Here is a 27,847-nt window from a genome sequence, read left to right as displayed (position 1 = left end):
CTGTAAAGATTTAGAGCCTTGGAAACCCTGCGGGGCAGTTCTATTCTGTCCTGTGGGGTCACCTATGAGTCGAGGATCAACTTGCTGGCAATGGGTGTTTCAAGAGAATTACCACACTAGTACACAAGTCAAGTCTTACACATTTAACATTTTCTTGTTGAAAGCAATGTCATAAAATCAAGTAAAATTTAGTGTGTTTTACTTTTTTTCCTCACAAGAACATGAAAATTATGGAAGGGACCTTAACAGGAAATTTTTTAAAAAGTAACGTAGTTTTTCCTTTTAGTAGTCCTTGGGTAGTTGTGACAGAATAGTTTCCACTTTTTGTTTGTTTGTTTTGTTTCTTTGAACAGGAATTTTGGTCCAAAGTTTTATTTGTTTTTAGTATCTGCTTCTGCCTCCCCCTCTGTCAGATTGGCTTCCTCTGTGGCCACCACTCTTGTGCTCCATGGCTTGAACTACTGTAGGAATCATGTGGAGGAGGGTACCCCCTTTCTATAGAAGGGGGAAGTTCTGTTTCTTGTCTGCCAACCCAATCATGACCACTTGAGTAGAGGTCACTTCGGCTGTTTGAGTAACTGTCTCGACTTCCACTGTGTCTGTTACGCGAAGGCAAGGGCCCTCGTGTAGGTGGAGCACTATGTGAATTACCATAACTTTCATAGGAATCTCTGCTGGAACCTCCACTTGGATGATCTGAATAGTCATGATCACGACCAGAGCCATCTCTATCACTGTAACTTCTGGATGGATGGTCATCACATGAGCTGAAATGATCATAATCACAATACGTGTAATCTCTTGGTGGTGGTGCATAATCTCCTATATCATGAAAAATTGGGTAATCTCTGCTTGAATTGCTGTTATTAGTAGAATATCCATCATTCTTGGGGACAAACATGTCTACGAGAGGGCAGGGGTACCCTTTGTGGTGGGCCTCCATAACTATCCCTTCCATGTGATACAGGAGCTCTTCCTCCTATTCCACTGCTGCCGTGAACTGGTCCCAAAGGGGCAGATCTTTTAGGAGGAGAACCTCTATTTCGTGGTGGTGGTACTCTTTTTATTGGAAGAGGTCTCTTGAAAGAACTCATGTTAAAATTCATGGAATATGTACCATCATCTGTTATCCACCCCCCCATATGAAGGAGGTTCCCTGGTTCCTATACTTCCTCCTCTAAGACCTCTTGAAGGGCCTCTGCTTCTTGGAGGTTGGAGGAGGTCCACGTCTACCACTTTCAAATGATACGTTAATGGTTTGTTCAACTTTAATGGCTTTTCCATTTAAGGATTTTCCATTCCTATCTTTGGCTGTATCTTTGGCATCTGCCGGGCTTTCAAAGGTGACAAAAGGCAATCCTCTCGATTTGTTGGTTTCACGGTCTTTTATCAAGAGTACTTCCACATTTCGTCCATATTTGCCAAAAACTGCCTTAAGGGCTTTCGTATTTGTTTCTGTATTGAGCCCACCAATGGAGAGCTTTCCTGGACAGTTGGCTTCAAACCACCCCTTCCTGTGAGAGGGCCGGCTGCTGGGTCCTAGGACACAAGGGGTAAGCTGCTAGTAGTACTGTACAACCTTGGCCTAGTTTTTTTTTAAAGATCTGAAAATGAATATTTATTTAGAATGAGAAAAGAAATCACAACAAGTAATAAATTTTAAAAGACTGACAAATACTACCCACCAAACCTCCTGCCACTGAGTTGATTCTGATTCATAAGGACCCTATAGGACAGAGTAGAACTGCCCCATAGGATTTCCAAGGCTGTAAATCTTTAAGGAAATGGACTGGTTGGTGGGTTCGAACCACTGGCCTTTCGGTTAGCAGTCAGGTGCTTTAACCACTATACCACCAAGGCCTCGTTACAAATTCTACAAATAATCACAAAATCCAGAGAAATAAGCCAGAATAACTTCTGACTCCACATATTTCAATTTTTTTCTCTCTTACAATCCACAAATTTTTGGTGCTGGGCACTGTAGGACAAATTCATAGCATAATACAACGTCAGGTCTTCTACCTTAATGTCCCAACACTGGGAGAATTGGCACTGTGAGTGATAGGACCATTCTTGGAAGTCATTGCTACTCCATGGTGAACATAACTTAAGTGTACACAGAAGTCACTGCAGACTACATAAATAAAAACATCACACTAAACCCAAGCCAAGGTATCCTCAACTCATCTTCCCCTTATCAAATACTCAAAATAACCTGTGGCCACTCTGGCATCTCCCAACATGAGAAGTGTGATGGAAGAAGGCAAGTCAGAGTAGAAGGAGACAGCAGTCCCTACGCATTATGGTTAAAATATCTCTTACAAATTTTATAAAAATACATCCCCCAAGAACATACACCTAGGACCCCTCTCAAGGTCTGTGCAAAGTGAGCTTAAGTGTCATTAGCTTCACTGGAAATTCCTCTCTGATCCTTGGACATTATCCTGAAACACATTGACTGGCTCAGAAAGGTGGATTTCATTTTGCTTTGAACTTAGGCCTTAACCCCTTATGACCATGGGTTGGCAACCTTGGAGCTGTGAAAAGTTAAGCTGTTCAGCTGATCCAGATCCAATATATTTTTCTCTGTTGAATTCTGTGTTTATGCCCTGTGCATTGGAAAATGAAATTATGGTATTGATAGAACAAGAACAGCATCGGCTATAACATCATTTCCTTTCTTTCTGCCTCCTCTCCAGTGGAAGTTCAACTCTGACAAAGTTGTTGTTGTTAGGTGCCGTCGAGTCGGTTCCGACTCATAGCGACCCTATGCACAAAGGAAGGAAACACTGCCTGGTCCTGCGCCATCCTTACAATCCTTGTTATGCTTGAGCTCCTTGTTGCAGCCACTGTGTCATTCCACCTTGTTGAGGGTCTTCCTCTTTTCTGCTGACCCCGTACTCTGCCAAGCATGATGTCCTTCTCCAGGGACTCATCCCTCCTGACAACATGTCCAAAGTATGTAAGACGCAGTCTCGCCATCCTCTAAGGAGCATTCTGGCTGCACTTCTTCCAAGACAGATTTGTTCGTTCTTTTGGCAGTCCATGGTATATTCAATATTCTTCGCCAACACCACAATTCAAAGGCATCAACTCTTCTTTGGTCTTCTTTATTCATTGTCCAGTTTTCACATGAATATGATGTGATTGAAAATACCATGGCCTGGGTCAGGCGCACCTTAGTCTTCAAGGTGACATCTTTGCTCTTCACCACTTTGAAGAGGTCCTTTGCAGCAGATTTGCCCAATGCAATGCATCTTTTGATTTCTTGACTGCTGCTTCCATGGCTGCTGATTATGGATCCAAGTAAAATGAAATCCTCGACAACTTCAATCTTTTTTCTATCATGATGTTGCTCATTGGTCCAGTTGTGAGGATTTTTATTTTCTTTATGTTGAGGTGTAATCCATACTGAAGGCTGTGGTCTTTGATCTTCATTAGTAAGTGCTTCAGGTCCTCTTCACTTTCAGCAAGCAAGGTTGTGTCATCTGCATAATACAGGTTGTTAATGAGTCTTCCTCCAATCCTGATGCCCCATTCTTCTTCATATAGTCCAGCTTCTCAGATTATTTGTTCAGCATACAGATGAAATAGGTATGGTGAAAAAATACAACCCTGACGCACACCTTTCCTGACTTTAAGCCAATCAGTATCCCCTTGTTCTGTCTGAACAACTGCCTCTTGATCTATGTAAAGTTTCCTCATGAGCACAATTAAGTGTTCTGAAATTCCCATTCTTTGTACTGTTTGTTATGATCTACACAGTCAGATGCCTTTGCATAGTCAATAAAACACAGGTAAACATCCTTCTGGTATTCTCTGCTTTCAGCCAGGATCCATCTGACATCAGCAATGATATCCCTGGTCCCATGTTCTCTTCTGAATATGACCAGAATTTCTGGCAGTTCCCTGTGGGTATACTGCTGCAGCTGCTTTTGAGTGATCTTCAGCAAAATTTTGCTTATGTGTGATATTAATGATATTTATCAGATATGTGATATGCAAATATTTTTTCTCAGTCTGTGGGCTGTCTTTTTGCTTTCTTGATGGTATCCTTTGAAGTACAAAACTTTTTAATTTCGATGAAGTCCATCTTCTCACTTTTCTTTTTTATCACTTTTACTTTTGAAGTTGTACCTGGGAAATCATTTCCTAACCAGGAGCACTAAGTTACTTTTATATTTTCTTTTAAGAGTTTCTTCCAAGAATAATTTTAGTTCTTACATTTAGATCTTTGATCCACTTTGAGTTAATTTTTGTAAGTGGTGTGAGGTACGGCTTCCAGCTTCATTCTTTTTGCATGTGGACATACAGTTGTTCCAGCATCTTTTCTTGAAAAGACTGTTTTTCCCCACTGAATTGTCTTGGCCTCTGTTGAAAATAAATTGCCCATAAATGTTCGGGTTTATTTCTGGACTCTCAGTTCTATCCTATTGATCTAATATAGAAATCAACAACAGAACAATATCGTGATAGATTATACTTTGTCTGATTTTAATTACTTTAAAGTTATTGAGACTTGTTTTATTATATAGCATATGATCTGTCCTCAAGAATATTCTATGTGTGCTTGAAAAGAATGTGTATTTTGATGTTTTTGGATGGAGTGTTCTATAGATGTCAGTTAGGTTTAGTCGTTTTATAGTATTGTCCACGTTTTTCATATTCTTGCTGTTTTTTTTTTTGTCTAGCTGTTCCGTCCATTATTGAGAGTAGAGTGTTGAAATCTCCTACTGTTACTGAATTGTCTGCTTTTCCCTTCAATTCTGTCAGGTTTTATTTCATGTATACTGGGGACTCTGTTGTTAGATGTGTATATGTTTATAATTGTTATGTTGTCCTGATGGGTTAACCTTATCTCCTTATAAAATTTCCCACTTTGTCTGTAGTAACATTTTTTTTTTTTTAGTTATTTGTCTTTGAAGACTGAGGGGAGCTCTCTTTTCCACATCCTTTTTGTTTGCAGCTTCTTATCCTGTAGGTTGGGAAACCAGGTGATTAAACGGTTTAGATTTATTATACTAGAGCAACACTTTTTTAACACTACATGCCCCTGTTTTTTTTTAATATTACGGTTCTGAGTTAGATTTCACTTTTTGAAAGGGGTTCTGCAGTTAAATTTTTCTTTTTTTTTTTTCCTATTTTTTTAAAATTGAGGTTTAGATGAAGGTTTACAGAACAAACTAGTTTCTCATCAAACGGTTGGTACACACATTGTTGTATAACATTGGTTAACAACCCCACGACATGTCAACACTCTTCCTTCTCATTCCCGGGTCCCCTATTACCAGCTTTCCTGTTCCCTCCTGCCCTCTAGTCCCTGCCCCAGGGCTGGTGCTTCCCTCTAGTCTCGATTTGTTCCATAGGCCTGTTCAATCTTTGGCTGAAAGGTGAACCTCAGGAGTGGTCTCATTACTGAGCTGAAAGGGTATCTGGGGCCATATTCTAAGGGTGTCTCCAGTCTCTGTCAGGTCAGCAAATCTGATCTTTCTTTTTGAGTTATAATTTTGTTCTACATTTTTCTCCAGCTCTGTTCAGGACCCTCTATTGTGATCCCTGTTAGAGCAGTCAGTCATGGTAGCTGGGCACCGTCCAGTTGTACTGGACTCAGTCTGGTGGAGGCCGTGGTAGATGTGGTCCATTAGTCCTTTGGACTGATCTTTCCCTTGTGTCTTTAGCGTTCTTCATTCTTCCTTGCTCTTGAAGGGGTGAGGCCAGTGGATTATCCTAGATGGCCACTCACAGGTTTTTAAGACCCCAGAAGCTACTCACCAAAGTAGAACGCAGAACATTTTTTTATGCACTTTGTTATGCCAATTCAGCTAGATGTTCCCTGAGACCATGGTCCCCTGAGCACTCAGCCCAGCAATTTGGTCCCTCAGGGAATTTGGATGTGTCTATGGAGCTACCATGGCCTTGTCTTGTACAGGATGGAGCTACCATGGCCTTGCCTTGTATAGGCTGTCCTGGCTTCCCAGTATTGTGTAATGTCTTGCCCTTTACCGAAGTTACCGCTTATCTTTTGTCTATTGAGTGTTTTTCCATCCCCACCCCCCCCGTAAGCATCAAAGATAGTTTCTTTTTGTATGTAAACCTTTTCATGAGTTTTTACAGTAGTAGTCTCCTGCAGTATTTGCCCTTTTGTGATTGATTTATTAAATGTCCTCCAGATGCATCCATGTTATGAGATGCTTCACATATTCATTATTGTTCTTTATTGTTCAGTTTATTGCTGTCATTTTATAGTGCTTTTTTTTGTGGTGCTAACGTTTTCTTTGTTCCTCTTACTCTGCTGTGCTGAGTTCCTTTTTTTGTGGATTTCTTTTTCATTTCTTTTGTTTTTCTAGATTTTGTTTCTATTGAGACTTTATGTTTTTCTTCTTTATTTTGATGAGTAGGTTTGTTAACTTTCTTTGTGGTTACCTTGAAATTTACCGTTATCTTCCTAGGCTTGAACCAGTCTATTTTTACTTGGTATTGCCTTGGATTCTTCTCTAGTAGAAAGTTCTATACCTATTCCGTTTATTCTCCCTTTTATTGTTCTAACGTTGTCATTTACAGACTAAGCTCTCTGGTTCCCTGTTGCAATTGTTTTGGTTTTGGATAGTCCTTCAGAATTCATTTCCTAGGTCGGTATCTGGCTGGTACAATCTTGTGTCCTAGGTTCAGGCTGTGGTCTGATGTTGTTTGTTCTCAGACCTGTGGACACACTTTAATAATTCTTGAAACTTTAGTTTGGTTTTTACATATTCCCTTAATGTCCATTTATCTGGAAACGTCCTAATTTCATCATCATATTTGAACGAAAGTTTTGCAGGATATATTATTCTTTGTTGGCAATTTTTTTCTTTCAAATTTTTATATATTTCATTCCATTCCCTTCTTGTCTGCATGGTTTCTGCTGAATAATCAGAGCTTAGTCTTATTGTTTCTGCTCTGTATATGACTTTTTGTTTTTCTTGAGCTGCTTGCAGGATCTTTTCTTTGTCTTTGGTTTTAATGAGTGTGATTATGATATGCCTTGGTGTTTTTCTTTTGGGGTCTATCCTATATGGGGTTCGTTGAGCTTCTCAAATGGCCATCTTTTTATCATTCATGATTTCAGTGAAGTTTTCTGTCATTGAGCAATTCTGCAATGATCTTCTCTGTGTTTTCCGTTTTCTCTCCCTGTTCTGAAACTCCAATCACTCTCACGTTTTTGCTTTTGATTGTATCCCAAATAATTCTCAGGGTTTATTCATTTTTCTTTGCTCTTTTTTCTGATTTTTCCTTAAACAGAGTTGTATCGAAGTGTTTGTCTTTAATTCGCTGATTCTGTCTTCCATCATTTCAGACCTACTACTGAGCCCTTCTATGTATGACACTGTCCGTTTCTGAAATCCTGTTGTTTATCTTTTGGATTTCTAATTGTTGTTTTTGTATGATTTCTAGTTGGCATTTTGTTCCTGTATTACTTCCCTGAATTGTTCCATTTTTTTGTCTGTATTTTCTATGAATTTGTCTGCCTTTTCCAAAAGTTTATCAATTTTTCTTCATTTTTGTCTGCTTTTTGCTTCAACTCTTGGATTCCTCTAAATATTAGAGATTTGAATTCCCTGTCAGGTAGTTCTAGTGCCTTCTACTGGAAAGTCATCTGGTTTTTTATTTTGGACTCCCACTGGAGCTATTCTGTCGCCCCCCCCCCCTTTTTTTATATATGTTTTGATATTGTCTGCTGTCTTTGGGACATTCAGTAGTTATTTTCTTCATTTCTTGATTGTAGATTTGTTTCGTCCTATTTTTTGTTTTAATTGGTTATGTCTGAGCAGGTGGACTGTGCATTCTTTGTTGTTTGCTTGTCTGTAGTCAGGATACTTTTCATCTCCTTGTCCAATGGGCAGGGCCAGTCATTCAGCTATGGCCCAGCAGGGCAGGTCCAGCTTAAGGGGAGGGGCTGGGATGGGTTGTTTGTGACATGTACTAGGGCTGACAGGGCAGGCCTGGAATCAGTGCAGGGCAGGTTCCAGTAGGCCATGCCTGTGCTGCTTGAAGGTATGATGTTCAGTGCACAGTACAGGTAGGTTGGAAAGAGGGGGGAGGTTGTGAATTGTGGAGCTAATTGGGTGATAGGAAGGAGGAGAGAGAGGAGAAAAACAGGAGCCAAAAACAAACAAACAATTAAAGAAGAAAAAAAAAGAGTGCTAAGGGAGCTTGCTGTTGGAGTGGATAGATGAGAAACTGAGAAATGGAGAAAAGTAAAAAGGGAGACAGGAAAAAGAAAGAAAAAAACTAGATAAAAATTTTGGAAAAGAAAAAAAGAAAAGCCCCCAGGGGTCCCAGAAGCCCACCCGTGGGAAGCCATGACCCTAAACCTCCAAAACAAGGAACCAAGATTTAATGAGGCGTTTGGTTGTACATAAGCAGCCTCAGCAGCTACTCTTTTTTTGTAAATATGCTTATCACACGATTTTTGCCAATTTAACCTTTTATAGGTGTACAACTCATTGACAGAAACTAAAATAATTTGCTGTGCAACCCTACCCTTAATCAATGTGTTGTCTTGTTCTCGATTTGAAGGGGATACCTCTCAGTCTCCATTAAGCAAAATGTTGAATGTTGGCTTTTCATACATGTCCTGAATTATATTGAGGAATTTGCCTTGTATTCCAATTTTCTACAGAGTTTTCATCAAGAACTAGTGTTGTATTTTATCAAATGTTTTTTCTGTATCCATAGAGATCATCGTGTGGTTCCTTTCCTTTGTTACATTGATATGCTATATTATGTTGATTGATATTCTAGTGCTAAACCATTCCTCCATTCCTGGAATAAATCCCTCTAGGTCATGGTGTATGAATATTTTAATATGCTGTTGGATTCTGTTAGTATTTTGTTGAGGGTTTTTGCTACATTCAGAAGAGATATTGGTTTGTAGTTTTCTCCTTCTACTTTTTTTTTTTTGTGCTTTAAGTGAAAGTTTACAGTTCACATCAGTTTCTCATACAAAAGCTTATACACACATGATTATGTGACCCAAGTTGCTCTCCATATAATGTGACAGCACATTCCTCCTCTCCACCCTGTATTTCCCATGTCTATTCAACCAGCTCCTGTCCCCCTCTGCCTTCTCATCTCCTCTCCAGACAGGGGCTGCCCAGTTAGTCTTATGCGCCTACTTGAGCTAAGAAGCACGCTCCTCACCAGTATCACTTTATGTCTTATACTCCACTCTAATCTTTGAAGAGTTGGCTTCGGGAATGGTTTTAGTTTTGGGCTAACAGAGAGTCTGGAGGCCATGCCCTCTGGGGTCCCTCCAGTCTCAGTCAGATAATTAAGTCTGGTCTTTTTTACTAGAATTTGAATTTGAGTTCTGCACCCCACTTTTCTCCTGTGACATCAGGGACTTTCAGTTGTGTTCCCTGTCAGTGCAGTCAGTCATTGGTGGTAGCCAAGCACCTTGTAGTTCTTCCGGTCTCAGGCTGATAGAGTCTCTGGTTTATGTGACCCTTTCTGTCTCTTGGGCTCATATTTTCCTTGTATCTTTAGTATTCTTCATTCTCCTTTGCTTCAGGTGGGTTGGGACCAATTGATGCATCTTACATGGCCACTTGCTAACTTTTAAGACCCCAGATGCAACTCACCAAAGTGAAATGTAAAACGGTTTCCTAATGAACTTTGTTTTGCCAATTGACCTAGATGTCCCCTGAAACCATGTTCTCCAGACCGCTACCCCTCCTATGCTGTCCCTCAAAGTGTTTGGTTGTATTCAGGTAACTTCATGGCTTTTGGTTTAGTCCAGTTGTGCTGACTTCCCCTGTATTGTGTGTTGTCCTTCCCTTCACTGAAAATAATTCTTATCTATTACCTAGTTAGTGAATACCCTTCTTTCCTCCCTCCCCACCCTCATAACCGTCAAAGAATGTTTTCTTCTGTGTTTAAACCTTTTCTTGAGTTCTGATAATAGTGGTCTCATACAATATTTGTCATTTGGCGACTGAATGATTTCACTCAGCATAATGTCTTCCAGAGTCATCCATATTATGAGATGTTTCACAGATTAATCATTGTTCTTTATTGGTGCGTGGTATTCCGTTGTGTGAATATATCACAAATTTTTTATCCATTCATCCGTTCATAGGCACCTAGGTTGTTTCCATCCTTTTGCTATTGTAAACAGTGCTGCAGTGAACATGGGTGTGCTCACATCTATTCGTGTGACAGCTGTTATTTCTCTAGGATATAGTCCAAGGAGTGGGATTACTGGATCGTATGGTAGTTCTATTTCTGGCTTTTTAAGGAAGCACCAAATCATTTTCCACAGTGGTTGTACCATATTACATTCCCACCAGCAGTGTATAAGTGTTCCAGACTCTCCACAACCTCTCCAACATTTATTATTTTGTGGTTTTTTGATTAGTGGTAGCCTTATTGGTGTGAGATGGAATCTCATTGTAGTTTTGATTGGCATTTCTCTAATGGCTAATTGTGAGCATTTGCTCATGTATCTGTTAGCTGCCTGAATATCTTCTTTGGTGAAGTGCCTGTTCATATCCCTTGCCCTTTTTTTAAAAAATGGATTATTTGTCTTTTTGTTGTTGAGGTTTTGCATAATCTTGTAGATTTTAGAGATTAGACGCTGATCGAATTTGTCATAGCCAAAATTTTTTTCCCAGTCTGTAGGTTGTCTTTTTCCTCTTTCGGTAAAGTCTTTGGATGAGTATAAGTCTTTGATTTTTAGGAGTTCCCAGTTATCTCATTTCTCTTCTGGTGTTTGTGCATTTTTAACACTGTTTTGTTTATGTTTCTGCCATGTATTAGGGCTCCTAGCATTGTCTTTGTTTCTTCTTCCATGATCTTTATCGTTTGAGATTTATATATCTAGGTATTTGATCCATTTTGAGTTAGTTTTTGTGCATGGTGTGAGGTATGAGTCTTGCTTCATGTTTTTACAGATGGATATCCAGTTATGCCAGCACCGTTTGTTAAAGAGCCTATCTTTTCCCCATTTAATGGACTTTGAGCCTTTGTCAAGTATCAGCTCCTCATAAGTGAATGAATTTATTTCTAGATTCTGAATTCTGTTCCTTTGGTCTATGTATCTGTTGTTGTACCAGTACTAGGCTGTTTTGACTACCGTGGTGGTATAATTGGTTCTAAAATCAGGTAGTGTGGGGCCTCCCACTTTGTTCGTCTTTTTCAGTAATGCTTTACTTATCTGGGGTCAGTTCCCTTTCCATAGGAAGTTGGTGATTTGTTTCTCCATGTCATTAAAAAATGTCATTGAAATTTGGTTTGGGTTTGCATTGTATCTGTAGGTCGATTTGGGTAGAATAGACATTTTTACAATGTTGCATCCTCCTATCCATGAGCAAGGCATGTTTTCCCACTTATGTAGGTCTTTTTTGTTTTCTTGCAGTAGTGTCTTTGTATAGGTTTTTTACATCTCTGGTTAGATTTATTCCTAAATATTTTATCTTCTTGGGGGCTATTGTAAATAATATTGATTTGATGATTTCCTCTTCAATATTCTCTTTGTTGGTGTAGATGAATCCAACTGATTTTTGTATGTTTATCTGGTATCCTCATACTTTGCTGAACTCTTCTGTTAGTTTCAGTAGTTTTATTGAGGATTCTTCAGGGTTTTCTGTATATAAGATCATATCATCTGCAAATAGAGATACTTTCACTTTTTCCTTACCAATTTGGATGCCTTTTATTTCTTTATCTTGCCTGATTGCTCTGGCTAGGACCTCCAGCACAGTGTTGAATAAGAGTGGTCATAAAGGGCATCCTTATCTTTTTCCCGTTTTCAAGGGGAATACTTTCAGATGATGTTGGCTGTTGCTTAGTATGAATTCCCCTTCTTATATTGAGGAATTTCCCGTCTATTCCTGTTTTGCTGAGAGTTCTTATCATGAATCGGTATTGGACTTTGTCATTTGTTGTTTTTGTGCATGGTGTGAGGTATGAGTCTTGCTTCATGTTTTTAAGGATGGATATCCAGTTATGCTAGCACCATTTGTTTTCTTCATCAATCGGTAAGATCATGTGGTTCTTGTCTTTTGTTTTATTTATGTTATGGATGTAATCTTTTTCTAATTTTGAACCATCCCTGCATACGTGGTATGAATCCCATGTAGTCATGGTGAATTATTTTTTGATATATTGTTGAATTCTGTTGGATAAAATTTTGTTTTGGATTTTTGTGTCTAAATTCATGAATGATATTGGTCTGTAATTTTCTTTTTTGTGTGGTGTCTTTACCTGGTTTTGAAATCACGGTTATGCTGGCTTAAATAGAACGAGCTTGGGAGTATTCCATCCTTTTCTATGCTCTGAAATACCTTTAGTAGTAGTGGTGTTAACTCTTAAAGTTTGGGAGAATTCTCTAGTGAAGCCGTCAGGGCCAGGGCTTTTTTGATTGGAGTTTTTAAATTACCTTTTCAATTTCTTTTTCTCTTATAGGTTTATTTAGTTGTTCCACCTCTGTTTGTGTTAATTTAGGTTAGGCACTGTGTTTCTAGAAATTCATCCATTTCGTCTATGTTTTCAAATTTGTTAGAGTACAGTTTTTCATAGTATTTTGTTACTATTCTTTTAATTTCAGTTGGTTCTGTGGTGATATCACCCATGTCATTTCTTATTCGGGTTATTCACTACCTCTCCTGCTTTTCTTTTGTCAGTTTGGCCAGTGGTTTATTGATTTTGTTGATGTTTTCAAAGAACCATCTTTTGGTCTTGTTAATGCTTTCAATGGTTTTTTCTTTATTTCATTTAAATCTGCTCTGATTTTTATTATTTGCTTTCTTCTGGTGTCCGAGGGCTTCTTTTGAAGGTCTCTTTCTATTTGTTCGAGTATTTGGGTTAATTGTTTGATTTTGGCCCCTTCTTCTTTTGGGATGTGTGTCTTTATTGCTATAAAGTGACTTCTGAGCACTGCTTTTTCTGTGTCCCAATGGTTCTGATAGGTGTGTTTTCATTCTCACTCGATTCTATGAATTTCTGTATCCTGTCTTTAATTTCTTCTCTAACTCAGTAGTTTTTGAGCAAGGTGTTGTTCAGTTTCCAAGTGTTTGATTTCTTTTCCCTACTTTTTCTGTTATTGATTTCTAGTTCTATAGCTTTATGGTCAGAAAAGATGCTTTGTAATATTTCGATGTTTTGGATTCTGTTAAGGTTTGTTTTATGGCCTAGTGTATGGTCTGTTCTGTAGAATGTTGCATGTGCTTTGGAAGAGAAAGTATATTTGGCTGCTGTTGGGTGGAGTGTTCTTTATGTGTCTGTGACGTCACGTTGGTTGATTATGGCATTTAGCCTGTCTGTGTCTTTATTGAGCTTTTTTCTGGATGTTCTGTCTGTCATCGACAGTGGTGTGTTGAAGACTTCTGCTGTTACTGTGGAGCTCTCTTTCTCTGTTTCAGTGCTTTTGGAGTTTGTTTTATGAATTTTGGAACCTAGTTGTTGGGTGCATAAATATTTATTATGGTTATGTGCTCCTGGTTTATTGATCCTTTAATCATTATATAGTGTCCTTCCTTATCCTTTGTGGTGGATTTTGCTTTAAATTCTATTTTGTCAGAAATTAATATTGCACTCCTGTTCTTTTTTTATTTTTTGATATATTTTTCCCCATCCGTTGAATTTTAGTTTGTGTCTTTAAGGTATATCTCGTGTAGTCAGCATGTATTTTTTTTAATCCATTCTATCAGTCTCTGTTTATTGGTGCATTTAGTCCATTTACATTCAGTGTAATTATTGATAGGTATGTGTTGTCATTTTTATATCTTGTATTTTTGTGTGTGTGTTGTAGACAGGTTCTTTGTTCCACTTAATTTTCTTCGCTGAGTCATTTTTCGCATATATTTTCTTTTCCTCGTTTTCATTGTTGATTTTGTCTTTGCTGAGTCTTTCTTGTTTTTTATTTTGAAGTGTAGATTGTTAGTTTCCTTTGTGGTTACCTTAATATTTACCCTATTTTTCTAAATTTAAACCAATCTTTTATTTCTTTTATATTGCCTTGAGTTCCTCTCCCTATGAAAAATCTATGACTACATTTTTTTATTCCCTGTTTTTTGTTGTAATATCATCTTTTACATGATAATGTCTCTGTTTCCCTGATTTGAGCATTGTAGATTTGATTTATTTTCGTTATTTTCCTATCTGGATTTATATCTGGTTCCTCTGTCCTGTGATCTAGCCTTGGGTTGTTATCTGATGTTATCGATTTTCTAAGCAGGGGACTCCCTTTAGTATTTCTTGTAATTTTGGTTTGGTTTTCGCAACATCCCCAAACTTCTGTTTATCTGGAAATGTCCTTATTTCGCCATCGTATTTGAGAGACAGGTTCACTGGATATATAATTCTTGGCTGATAATTTTTTTCCCTTCAAGACTTTATATATGTTGTCCCTTTTGCCTCCTGGCCTGCATGGCTTCTGCTGAGTAGTCCAATCTTATTCTTATTAACTGTCTTTTGTAGGTCACTTTTTGTTTATCTCTGGCCACACTTAAAATTTTATATTTCGTTTTGGCACATTTGGGTATAATACATCTTGGTGACTTTCTTTTGGGATCTACGTTGTGTGGGGTTTGATGAGCTTCTTGGATAGATATCTTTTCATCTTTCATGATATCAGGGAAGTTTTTGCCAACAAATCTTTGGCACTTCTCTGTGTGTTTTCTGTTATCCCCCCTGTTCTGGTACTCCAATTACTTGTAGGTTATTTGTCTTGATAGATCCCCACATAATTCTTAGGGTTTCTTCATTTTTTTAAATTCTTTTATCTGATTTTTCCTCAAATATGTTGTTGTCATGTGCTTTATCTTCAGTTTCACTAATTTTTAGTTCCACTTCCTCAATTCCTCTTCTCTGACTTTCCATTGAGTTGTCTAATTCTGAATTTTTATTTTTCATCTTCTGGATTTCTGTTTGCTGTCTGTGAATTCTTGCAGCCTATTTAATTTGTCGTTGTGGTCTTCTCTGATCTTCTTAAGTTCCTCTGTTGCTTTTTATACGTGCTGCTTGGCTTGTTCTGCATTTTGCCTAATCGTCTCCTACCTGATCTCTTGAATAGTTCTGTATATTAATCTTTCATTTTCTCCTTCTGGTAATTTCAGAAGTTATCTTCATCTGGAAGATTTCTTGATTCTGTGTTTTGGGAGCTTGCTGAAGGCATCATGGTCTGCCTCTACATTTAATTTGATACAGACTGTTACCTCTGAGCTATCAATAAATTAGTGTACTTATCTATTTTATGTTTTCTTACTGTGTCTTAGCTTCTTGTTTTCATATACCCAAATAGGCTGTTCAAGTGAGCTAGTTTGATTATTGGCACCTTTGAAGCTCTAATATCCTGTCACTAGGTGGTTAGAGGTGTTAGTAGGTATGTGAGCCCACGAGTTTATTCACTTTTCTTGTATGGATTCAGCTCAGGTGTAAAAGGGGGTCATGCACAGAGCAAAGAAGGGGGCTGACACTGCCCTGGGTGTCTGTGAGGAAAGTGTGTTCGTCTTCCCTAGATCACATAAGTGGGTTGTTTTTGCAACTGGTCCATGGGTACCCAGTGCTGCTTGCTGTTAGGACTGGGAGGCACCACTTTTTCTTGGACCCATGTCATTAGTGGCTAGGTGTCATGGGTGGAGCCACCAGTCCTCAGGCCCCTCATGTGGGTAGGTGAGGAGCCTGCTTAATAGGCAGAGTGGTGTTGAATGTCATGAACCTGTCTCTCTGCCATATAGCTGAAACAGTTGAAACAGTTGAATTTATACTACAGGTATATACCCTATTGTACTGGGCTAATGAGGGCCTACTGCTATTGAAGTGGGCCCACAGAGGTCTGTGCAGGGGTGAAAGACATTCAAAGTCTGTGGACCCTTTAAGCCTGTTCCTAGGCAAAAGAGCTCTTTCTGACCTGAGTTCCTGGCTTAGGATAGCTGGCAGATTATTTTTTCCCTGTTTGTTAATTTATTCCCTCTTCAAGCCCGAGAGAATGGCTTGGGGCAAGTGTCAGGTCTTACTTCCATCCCAGGGAATGCAGCCAGTTGGAACCTATTGTAGAGCAGGAAGGGAGCAGGCAAGTGGAGCGAGGTTTTTCCCAAAGGGGTGTTTCTTGATCCATGCAGTACGTTAAACGCAGGTACTTATCTTTTGCTCATTGAGTGCTTTCACTGATTCTGGAGGCCTGAGTAGATTCCCTGCTGCACGGTCTCTCCTGATGTGGAATATGTGTCCCAAATGCAACTGATTGATTTACTATGCTCGCGCCAGCGGAATCAACCTGCAGGGTCCTGGTTCCCGCCAGGTCAGGTCTGGCAACTTCTTGTTGCTTTTGAACTGTTTTTCCCTTCCCCTGCCCCTCTGTCCGATTCCTTAACTTTGCCTTTGGTGTTCAGGGCACCCATTATGTCATATATAATCAATTCACTTGTTTTTTTCGGGTGTTTGTTGTAAGAGGGACCACATGAAGCGTATGATTACTCTGCCATCTTGGCCCCATCTCTGTAGTTTACTTTTCTTTTGGTCTCTTTGTGTGGTTTTGGTATCAGGGTTATGTTTACTTTATAGAATGAATTAGGGAGTAGTACTTCTTTCTCTATCTTTTGGATGAGTTAAATAGGATTAGTGTCAATTCTTGTCTAAATGTTTGGTAGAATTCCCAGTGAATCCATTTGGTCCAGGACTTTTTTGTTGTTGGGAGGTTTTCCATCAGTAATTCGATCTCTTCATTTGTTATGGATTTCTTGCAACTTTGTATCTCTCCTTGAGTCAGTTTGGGTAGGTTGTGTGTTTCTAAGAGTTTGTCCATTTCATATACACTATCTACTTTGTTATCTACTTTGTTGCTGTACAGTGGTTCATCATACTCTGTGATAATGCTTTTTATTTCTATTGGGTCAGTTATAATGTTCCCTCTTTGATTTTTTAGTTTGGTGATGCACATCTTTTTTCTACTTTTCTTTGTGTAGCAAAAGGTTTGTCAATTTTATTTGTCGTTTCAGCGAACCAGTTTCTGGTTTTATTGTTTCTGTCTATTGTTTTTCTGTTTTCAATTTTATTTATTTATTCTCTGATATTTGTTATTTCTTTTTTTCTGGTTGGTTTAGGCTTAGTTTGCTCTTCTTGTAGTTCCTGGATTTGTTGAGTTAGATTGTCGTTTAACCCAAAACCAGACATTTTGCCACCAAGTCGATTACGACTCATAGTGACCTAATAGGACATAGTAGAACTGCTGCATAGAATTTTCAAGGAGCAGCTAGTGGATTTGAACTGCTGATCTTTTGGTTAGTAGCTGTGGCCCTTAACCACTGCCCCACCAGGGCTGTTGTTCAGAGATCTTTTCTTTTTTCATGTGAGCATTTATTGATATAAGTTCCCCTCTGAGTACTGCCTTTGATGCATCCCATAAGTTTTGGTATGCTGTGCTTTCATTTTCATTTGACTTCTTTTTGGATTTCTTCCTTGACCCATTGGTAGTTTAATAGTGTGTTGTTGAATTTCCATATGTTTGTGTATTTTTCAGTCATTAATTTCTAGCTTCACTTTGCTGTGATCAGAGAAAATGCTTTGTATGATTTCAGGCTTTTAAAATTTATCAAAACTTCCTTTGTGACCTAACATGTCGTCTGTCCTGGAGAATGATGCATGTGCACTGCAGTAGAATGTATATTGTGCTGTCGTTGGGTGGACTGTTCTATATGTCTGTTAAATCTAGTTAGTTTATAGTGTCATTCAGGCCCTCTGTTCTTTGTAGATCTTCTTTCTAGATGTTCTAATACTGAAAGTGATGTGTTAAAGTCTCCAACTATTAGTGTAGTGCTATCTTTTTCTTCCTTCAATAATGTCAGTGTTTGCTTTATATATTTAGGTGCTCCGACGTTGGGTGGGTGCATATATTTTTATGATTGTTAGGTGGGTGCATATATTTTTATGATTGTTAAATTTTCTTGATTAATGGACCACTTAGTCATTATATAATGTCCATCCTTCTCTTCTCGCAGATTTTGTCTTAACGTCTACTGTCATGGATTGAATTGCATTTCCCCAAAAATATGTGTCCACTTGGTTAGGCCATGATTTCCAGTATTGTGTGGTTGTACTTCATTTTGTGATTGTAATTTTATGTTAAAGAGGAGTAGGGTGGGATTGTAACTACGTTACCTAGGTCACATCCCTGATCCAATGTAAATGGAGTTTTCCTGGGGTGCGGCATGCACCACCTTTTATCTCTCAAGAGATAAAAAGGAAAGGGAAGCGAGCGAGAGGGGGGACCTCATACCACCAAGAAGGCAGTGCCGGGAGTAGAGCATGTCCTTTGGACCCAGGGTCCCTGTGCGAAGAAGCTTCTAGTCTAGGGGGAAGATTGATGAGAAGGTGGACAGAGAGAGAAAGCCTTCCCCTGGAGCTGATGCCCTGAATTTGGACTTTTCGCCTACTTTACTGTGAAGAAATAATTTCTGTTTGTTAGAGCCATCCACTTGTGGTATTTCTGTTACAGCAGCACTAGATGACTAAGACATCTACTTTGATATTAAAATTGCCACCTCATCTCTTTTTTTGGTTATAATTTGTATGGAAGATTTTTTCTGTGCTTTCACTTAAAACTTATTAGCGTTCTTGAGTCTAAGGTGTGTCTCATGTAAAGAGCATATGGTTGGATCCTGTTTTCTTTTAATCTATTCTGCCACTTTCGAAATTTTGAAATTTTTAATTTTGTTGTTGATAGTATACACAACAAATCATACACCAGTTCAGCAGTTTCTACATGTACCGTTCAGTGACATTGGTTGTATTCTTCATGTGCAACCATTCTCATCCACTTTTTCTGAGTTGTTCTTCCCCCATTAACATAAATTTACTGCCACCTAAGCTTCCTATGGAAACCCTGGTGGTGTAGTGGTTAAGTGCTACAGCTGCAAACCAAGTGGTCGGCAGTTTGAATCCGCCAGGCACTCCTTGGAAACTCTATCGGGCGGTTCTACTCTGTCCTATACGGTCTCTATGAGTCAGAATTGACTTGATGGCAGTGGGTTTTTTTAGGGTTTTAAGGTTTTTAAGGTTCCTGTGTAATCTTTGAAGTTGCTATTGTCAATTTGATCCCATATAGATAGTTCTTAAAAGAGCATGATGCTCAAGGAAGACATTTTTTTTACTAGTTAAGCTAAACTATTGTTGGTTTTAGGAAGACTTCAAGGGATATTTTTGCCTTAAAGCTTAAAGATTATTTCAGGGCAGTAGTTTCAGGGGTTCGTCAAACTTTCATGGCTCCAAGAAGTCTGTATTCCATGAGAATTTGAAATTCGGTTCTATATTTCCCCCTTTTTGATCAGGATTCTTCTATAGAACCTTTGATCAAAATGTTCAGTAATGGTAGCAGGGCACCATGCAGGTATCATGGCAAAAGAGATAGTTGTTCATGGAGGCAATTAGCCACACATTCCATATCCTCCTTCTCTTCCTGACACTCCTTCTTCCTCTGTTGTTCTAGGCGGATAGGAACCAATTGTTGTGCCTTCGTTGACTGTTTGCAAGCTTTTAAGACCCCAGGCACTGTGCAGCGAACTTGGAGGTGGAACACAAGCACTAAACAAGTTATTAGGCTAATTAGCTGGGATGTCTCATGAAGGCATGAGCCTAAACCTCCCAACAAAGAAACCAAATCACATTAGGAATTTGAGTGTACATAGGAAGCCTCAGCATCTATTTTTTTTTTTTTTTTTTTGCCATTATTGTGAATATGTCTATCACCCAACTTTGGCCAATTTGTCTTCTTCCTGGTGTACAACTTATTGACATTAATTACAGTAATTGGCTGTGCAACCCTACCCTTAATCAATGCAATATTTCTAACACCATTAACTTCTCTTTTCCCCCTCCTTCCCATCCCTAGTAACCACTTGTATGTTTTTTGTGATGTATTATGTTGTTTGATTTTCTAATGTTGAACCTTCCCTGCATTCCTGGAATAAATCCCACTTGGTCATGGCATATAACTTTTTAAATATGCTGTTGGAGTCTGTTCGCTAGTATTTTGTTGAGGATTTTTGCATTTGTATTCAGAAGAGATATTGGTCTGTAGTTTTCTTTTCTGTTGGCCTCTTTCTCCTGTTGAGGTATTAGGGTTGTTTGCTTCATAGAATGAATTAGGAAGTATTCCTTCCTGGTCTGTCTTTTGGAAAAGAGTATTGGTATCAATTCTTGTCTGATTGTCTGGTAGAATTCCCAGTGACGCCATCTGTTCCAGGACTTTTTTTGTTGTTGGTGGGAGGTTTTTGATCACTAATTTGTTCTCTTCACTTTTTATGGGTCTGTTGAGACTACTTCCTCTTGAGTCAGTTTGGGTTTTTTAATGTAGTTTGTGTTTTTTTAAGTATTTGCCCATTTCATCCACATTATCCAGTTTGTTGCCATATAGTTCATAATATTCTAATTCTCTTGTAAACAGCATGTAGCTGGATCATTTTTTTTAAATCAATTTTGCCACTCTCTGTCTTTTGATTAGTGCATTAAGCCATTTATATTCAGCATATTTATGGATAAGACGTGATTTACTTCTGCCATTTTGTTGTTTTTTGTGTGTCTTTAATTCTTTTTTGTCTTTTCCTACTGCTTGCTTTTGTGTTTTGTTGGTTTATTGTAGCGAGCCTTTTTGGTTCCCTTCTCTTTTTGTGTGTGTGTGTATTCTCTGCCTTTTGCTTGGAGTATTTAATCCATTTACATTCGCTGATAGTGACTTAATTCTACCATTTTTGTTTTATTTTTGTGTGTATGTGTCTTAAGCCTTCTTTGTCTTCATTCTTTACTACTGCTTGCTTTTGTGGTTTGTTGGTTTATTGTAGTCAACCATTTTGGTTTCCTTTTCCTTTCCTTTTTTGTATGTTTTTAAGATATTTTTGTAGTGGTTACCATGAATATTACTTTTAACTGCTTATAACATCCTAGGGTAAGTTGGTACCAACTTAACTTCAGTAACATAGAAGAAATTCTATACCTACACCATTTCTACTGCCCCCATCACCCATTTTGTTACTGTTATTACTCATTACATATTTATATTTCATGTGTCCTGTAACATGACATGTTTGTCATTAAAAAGTGTGAAGGAGAAAACAGTTGGAATTATGAAACATGAATACCTTATTACTAGTCCTTAAACTTGTCCATACAATTCCCTTTATTAGGAATATATTTTTTTTCTTGTGTATGTCTTTGAGCTACTTTCTAGTGTCTTTTTCTTTCCATCTACAGAGCTCCCATTAGTATTTTTTGTACGGTTGGCCTGGTGGATATGAGCTCTCTCAGCTTCTGTTTGTCTGGGAATGTTTTAATTTCACCCTGGAAGGATGGTTTTCCTGGGTATGCTATTCTTGGTTGTCAGTTTTTTTCTTTTAGCACTTTAAATATTTCATTCCATTGCTTTCTGGCCTCCAGTGTTGTGGAGAAGAAATAGGCACTTAATCTTAATGGTGATCCTTTGTATGTGACTGCTTCTCTTCAGGATTCTCTCTTTTTTAGTTGTTGAGAGACTAACTATGATGTGTCTTGGCGTGTAAATTTCTTTGAATTTATCCTGCTTGAGGTTCTTTGTGTTCTTGGATTTGTAGATTCGTGTCTTTCGTTAGAATGGGGAAATTTTCTGTCATTATTTCTTCAAATATTCTTCCTGTCTCTTTTTCCCTCTCATTTCCTTCTGGAATTCCTGTGGTGCGTATTTCCTTAAACTGTACTCAGCCTTCTTGAGCCTCTGTTCGTGTTGCTATTTAGCCTCTGTAATTTTGAGTATTTTATCCTCTAATTTGATGATTATTTCTTCTGCCTGATTAAATCTGTTGGTAAGTCTTTTTATTGTGTTTCTCATTTCATTTATTGTCCCTTTCAGTTGCAGTATCTCTTATTTTAGATGCTCATTTTGTTCCTGCATTTTTTTCCTTATATCTTTCAGAGCTTTTTCTGTGTTTTCCCTTAACTGTTTGATTATACTTAACATTGTTGTAGTATATTATTCCATTTTTTCCCATTATTTGGTTATCCCTAGGTGTGCTTTCACTCTGTTCCCATGTTCATTTGGATGGGCCATCATTTCTCTGTTTTTTGTGTGTTTTGTGATTTTTTTTTGTTGAGGCATTGGAATTTTCCAGGGTGTTAACTTTCTCACTTCCCCCAGTATTTGGTGTTTCCACCTGCACTACTTTCTGCAAGGAAGTCTTTGGTGGCCAGTGCCTTCAGCTTTTGCTTACTGTTGCCTTTCTTTCTGTGATGGCACTTAATCTTAATGAGAATCATTTGTATGTGCTGTTTGCTTCTCCCTCACTGCTTTCAGGTTTCTTTCTTTATCTTTATTTTTTGAGAACTTAACTATGATGTAGGAGCCCTGGTGGCTGTTCAAACCCACCAGTCACTCCATGGGAGAAAGATGTGTCAGTCTGCGTCCATAAAGATTTACAGCATTGGAAACCCAGAAGGACCATTTTACTCTATCCTATAGGGTCTCTGTGAGTTGGTGTCTACATGACAGCATTGGATTTGGTTTGGTTAGGGTTACCAATGATTTGTCTTGCTGTAGATCTCTTTGGAGCTTCTTGGATTTGTAGATTTATGTCCTTTATTAGATTGGGGAAATTTTCTGTCATTATTTCTTGAAATATTCTTTCTGTCTCCTTATCTCCTTCGGGAGTTCCTGTGATAATGTATATTAGGACACTTGTTGTTGTTCCATGATTTCATTAAACCCTGGTGGCATAGCTGTTAAGAGCTACGACTGCTGACCAAAAGGTTGGCGGTTCAAATCCATCAGGTGCTCCTTGGAAACCCTATGGGGCAGTTCGAAGTTCTACTCTGTTCTTTAGAGTCGATATGAGTTGCAGTCGACTCGACGGAGACAGGTTTGGTTTGGTATTCAGCTTTCTTGAGCCTTCATTTTTGTTGCTCTTCAGCCTCTGTGATTTTGACTAGCTTATCCTCTAATCCGTTGATTCTTCTGCCTTATTAAATTTGTTGGCAGGTTTTGGTATTGTGTTTCTCATTTCAGTTCTTGTCGCTTTCTGTTGTAATATTTTTTTTTTGTATCCTCCTTTTGTTCTTGCATTGTTTTTGTTATTTCTTTTAGCTCTTTGTCTATGTTTTTCTTAAGTTTTAATTATGTTTAATGTTGTTGTATTATATTCTTTCAGTGTTTTTCATTATCTGGTCTTCCTTAGATGGTCTTTTACCCTCTTAGTTACATTCATTTGGATGGGCCATTTTTTCTCTGTCCTTTGTGTCTCTTTATGGTTTTTTGTTGGGTCATTGGCGTTTTAGAGGGTGTTAACTTTCTCAGTTCTCCCCAGTATTTCATGTTTTTGCCCACACTGCTTTCTGTGAAAAAACTCTTAGGCTGGCAGAACTTTCAGCTTTATCTTACCCTTTTCTCTCCCTCTCTGTGACAGCTACTTCTCCCTCCCTGGTTTAATTAGGATTCAAAAGTTCCAGATCCCAGTTTTCAACTTTCAGTGTCTCCCAAGCACATCAGAGAACACACAGTGGTCATTCTGTCCACCAGTGGGTACCACCACTTTGGTGAGATACTGTGCACTAATCTATCTGTATACCAGAGGGCGAAATCCTCTCTCTCTGGTTATTACTCCCCTCTTGTTTTCCTGCATACATTTTCAGTTGTCAAATCCATAATCAGCGAGTCCCCTTCAGGGCTGCTGTTGCCTCCTGGTTTAGTCTGAGGTTTAGTCTGAGGCTTCCTTCCCTTCTTTGTGAGGGTTGCTTGTATCTGAGTTGGCATGCAGGGGAAGCACAGTTAAAGCTTCCTCCATTTCAAGAGGAGGATGGGCTGACACTCCCTAGGACCTTGGAGAGATCTGTCTTGTTGGTTTCAGAGCCCCAGCGACTTAGGTGGCTGGCCTACCTCTTCTATCCACTGTAACCCAGTGCCAGTGCCATCGAGTTGATTCCGACTCATAGTGACCCTATAGGACAGAGTAGAACTGCCCCATAGAGTTTCCAAGGAGCGCCAGGCAGATTCCAACTGCTGACCCTTTGGTTAGCAGCCATAGCACTTAACCACTACGCCACCAGGGTTTCCGTCTCCACTGTAGGGAACCTTTTATAGGATTTTCTATCGGTCCAGCAGCCAACAGTTACCGGGTGTGGGAGGGGTTGTCACACTTCTAATGGACCCTCCAGGGAAGCCTTCCTTGTTATCAAAGCCCTCCCCATAGTATATTAGCTGTGGGTGCAGTCTACACTCAAGATGCCTGCTTCCTAGCACACAGCTACATGCACAGGGAGGCAGGTAGAGCGTTGACTCTGGGAGTAGACTACACTGCAGGAGCCTTCTGTAGCAGTTTGCAGTAGGCTTGCAGCTGACAGTGTTGGGTGGAGGGGGTGCTGGCACAGTCCAAACGGACCCCCAGGGTAGATCTGCCATGTTGATTTTAGAGCAGAAGCTTGTGGTCCTGTCTCTTTGCATAGGCAAGGGGTGTGGTGATTTGGGAAGCAGGCTCTTTTGCTGGGGTGCTTCCCCAGTTCATAGCAGATGGTGGCCCACATGCCTGGCGGGAGGAGCAGGGATGGTGCCTGAAATGATTTTCCTACCATAGATGACTCATTGTTGATTCTTGCCTGCAGTTTCCCTCTGCTTTCCTCTGCTTCCCAATTCTGAGTCCCTCAAAGGTGAGCAGTCCTTTCTTTGTTGTATTTTTGGCGGAGGGTCAGAAGGATGGTCTGTTTATGCCACCATCTTTCCAGAATCCAGTTTTCTACCTAGTTTTTTTTGGAACCCCTACACTTTTTTTCCCACAACAGTTGTACCATTGGGCATTTCTACTAGCAATGAATGTGGGTTTCAATTTCCCCACATCCCCTCCAACACTTGTTATTTTCCATTCTTTTTACCTTAGCCTTTATCTTAGTGGGTGTGAAATGGTATTTCATTATGGTTTTTATTTGAGTTTCTCTGATGGCTAATGAGGACCCTGGTGATGCAGTGGTTAAAGCGCTTGGCTGCTAACCAAAAGATAAGCAATTGGAACCCACCAGTCAATGTGTGGAAGAAATATGTGGTACTCTGCTTCCGTAAAGATTTACAGCCTTGGAAACCCTAAAGGGCATTTCTCCTCTGACCTATAGGGTTACTGTGAATTGGAATCAACTTGACAGCAGTAGGTTTGGTTTGGGTTTGGATGCCCAGTCATGTTGAACATCTTTTCATGTGTCTGTTGTTCATTGGAATATCTTAATCCATTCTGCCGCTCTATATCTCTTTATTGGTACATTTAGTTCATTTACATTCAGTGTAATTATGGATAGGTATGAATTTAGTGCTATCATTTTGATGTCTTTTTTTGTGTGTTATTGACAGTTTTTTTCCCACTTAGTTTTCTATGCTGAGTAGTTTATATATTGTCTGTTCCTCATATTTGTTGTTGTTGATTTTGTTTCTGCTGAGTATGTTTTTTTCTTGTATTTTATTTTTGATGAGTAGGATAGTTGGTCTCCTTTGTGGTTACCTTAATATTTACCCCTGTTTTTCTAAATTTAAACCTAACTTTTATTTATTTGTATCACCTTGTCTTCCTCTCCATATGAAAGATCTATGACTACATTTCCTAGTCCCTTTTTATTATTTTAATGTTCTCTTCTTTTACATAGTAACATCGCTGTTTCCTTGTTTTGAGTGTTTTTTTAAATCTTCATTTATTTTTGTGATTTCCCTGTCTGGGTTGACATCCGATTGCTTTGTCCAGGGTTCTAGTCTTGGGTCGATACCTGATATTATTGATTTTCTAACCAAAGAACTCCCTTTAGTATTTCTTGTAGTTTTCGTTTGGTTTTTACGAATTCCCTAAACCTCTGTTTATCTGGAAATGTCCTAATTTCACCTTCATATTTGAGAGACAGTTTTGCTGGATATATGATTCTTGGCTGGCAGTTTTTTCCATCAATTCTTTATATAAGTCATCCCATTGCCTTCTTGCCTACAACTCTGCTGAGTTGTCCAAGCTTATTCTTATTGACTGTCCTTCGTAGGTGACTTTTCATTTATCCCTAGCTGCTCTTAAAATTCTCTCTTCTCTGGTTTTGGCAAGTTTGATTATAATATGTCTTGGTGACTTTCTTTTAAAATCTACCTTATGTGGAGTTTGATGAGCATCTCGGGTAGGTATCTTCTCATCTTTCACAATATCAGGGACATTTTCTACCAACAAATCTTCAACAGTTCTCTCTATTTTCTGTTAACCCTCCCTGTTCTGGTACTCCAATCACTCGTAGGTTATTTCTTTTGATAGAGCCCCGCATGGTTCTTAAGGTTTCTTCATTTTAAAAAATTCTTTTATCTGATTTTTCTTCAAATATGTTGGTGCCAAGTGCTTTATCTTCAAGTTCACAAATTCTGCCTTCTACTTCCTCAGTTCTGCTCCTCTGACTTTCTATTGAGTTGTCTAATTCTGTAATTTTATTGTTAATCTTCTGAATTTCTGATCATTGTCTGTCTATGGATTTTTCCAACGTATTGAATTTTTCATTATGTTCCTGAATAGCCTTTTTAATTTCTTCAACTGTGTGTTCCTTGGCTTGTTCTGTGTATTTTCTCATTTCCTTCCTGATGTCCTGAAGGGTTCTGTGTATTAATCTTCTGTATTCTGCATCTGATAATTGCAGGAAGGCACTTTCATCTAGAAGATCCCTGGATTCTTTGTTTTGCGAGCTTGTTGAGGCGATTGTGGTCTGTTTCTTTATGTGACTTGATATTGACTTTTGTCCCCAAGCCACCTGTAAGTTATTGTTTTAGTTTATTTTATGTTTGCTTACCGTATCGTAGCTTCTTGCTTTGTTTTGTTTTGATATGCCCAAATGGGTTGCTTGAGTGAGCTAGCTTGATTATTTTCGCCTTTGGAGCTCTGACGTCCTGTCCCCAGATGGCTAGAGCTGTTATCAGGTATATCAGTCTAGGAGTCCATTCACTTTTCTTGTATCATTTCAGCTCCGGCGTCCAGGTAGCTGATCATCAAGTGTGTGGTACAGGCTCTGTCCTACAGCCTTAGAGGGGCAGGGGTGATTGGTGTAGGTTCCGGTGTCTGGTTGCAGCAGGGGGTCACGCTCTGAAAAAGGCAGGTGGCTGAGAATTGTCCCCCACGTGTCTCTGAGGAAAGCGTGTCCCTCTTCCTTAGGGCATACAGGTGGGTGGGTTTTACACACGAACCATGTGCACCCAGTGTTTTTGGTTGTAAGGACTGGGAGGTACCAGTTTTCCTTGGACCCCTGTAGCCCATGGCTGGGCGACCTGGTGGAGCCACCAATCCTTAGGCCCCTGATGTGGGTAGGTGAGGACCCTGTTTAATAGACAAAGCAATGTCAAACATCAAACGCTCACCTCTCCGCCCCACAGCTGAAATGGTTGGAGTCTGCCAACAAGGGCCTATTCTCCTGAAATAGGCCCACACAGGTCCATGCAGGGGGAAAAGGTACTCAAAGTCCACGGACCGTTTATGCCTGTACAGGATCCGCTTCTGTCTTGAGCTCCCCGGTTAGTGGAGCTGGCAAATTATCTTTTGCCCCAGTTGTAGGTTTACTCCTTTTCCAAAGCCAGAAGGATGGCTCTAGGTGCTCAACAGGGCCTCTCTCAGGCCCAGGGAAATCAACAGCCACTGAAGCCGGCTTGGAAGTGAGGGGCATGGTAAAATATACGCAAGTACTTACCTTTTGCCAAAAACGCCATTCTTCTCTGGTTCCGGAGGTGTGAGTAGGCTGTGTGGCTGGCTACTTCTCCCTCAGGAAACTGCGTCTGAATGCTAGTAGCAGGCCACTGCAGCTGCTCCCGGGAATGGTGCCTGAGGCCTCCTGGTGATTCAAGTCTGGTCACTCCTCTCCGCTTCTGAACCAT

At 39.3% G+C, this 27,847-nt stretch overlaps 1 pseudogene; it reads right to left on the bottom strand.

Moving 5' to 3' along the window:
* On the bottom strand, positions 1-27,847 carry LOC100661203 (RNA binding motif protein, X-linked-like-1; annotated as a pseudogene).

Source organism: Loxodonta africana, chromosome X, assembly GCF_030014295.1.
Source record: "Loxodonta africana isolate mLoxAfr1 chromosome X, mLoxAfr1.hap2, whole genome shotgun sequence".
Lineage (NCBI taxonomy): Eukaryota > Metazoa > Chordata > Mammalia > Proboscidea > Elephantidae > Loxodonta > Loxodonta africana.
The sequence above is the reverse complement of the archived record's forward strand: the minus strand, read 5'-3'. Positions and strand labels throughout refer to the sequence as shown.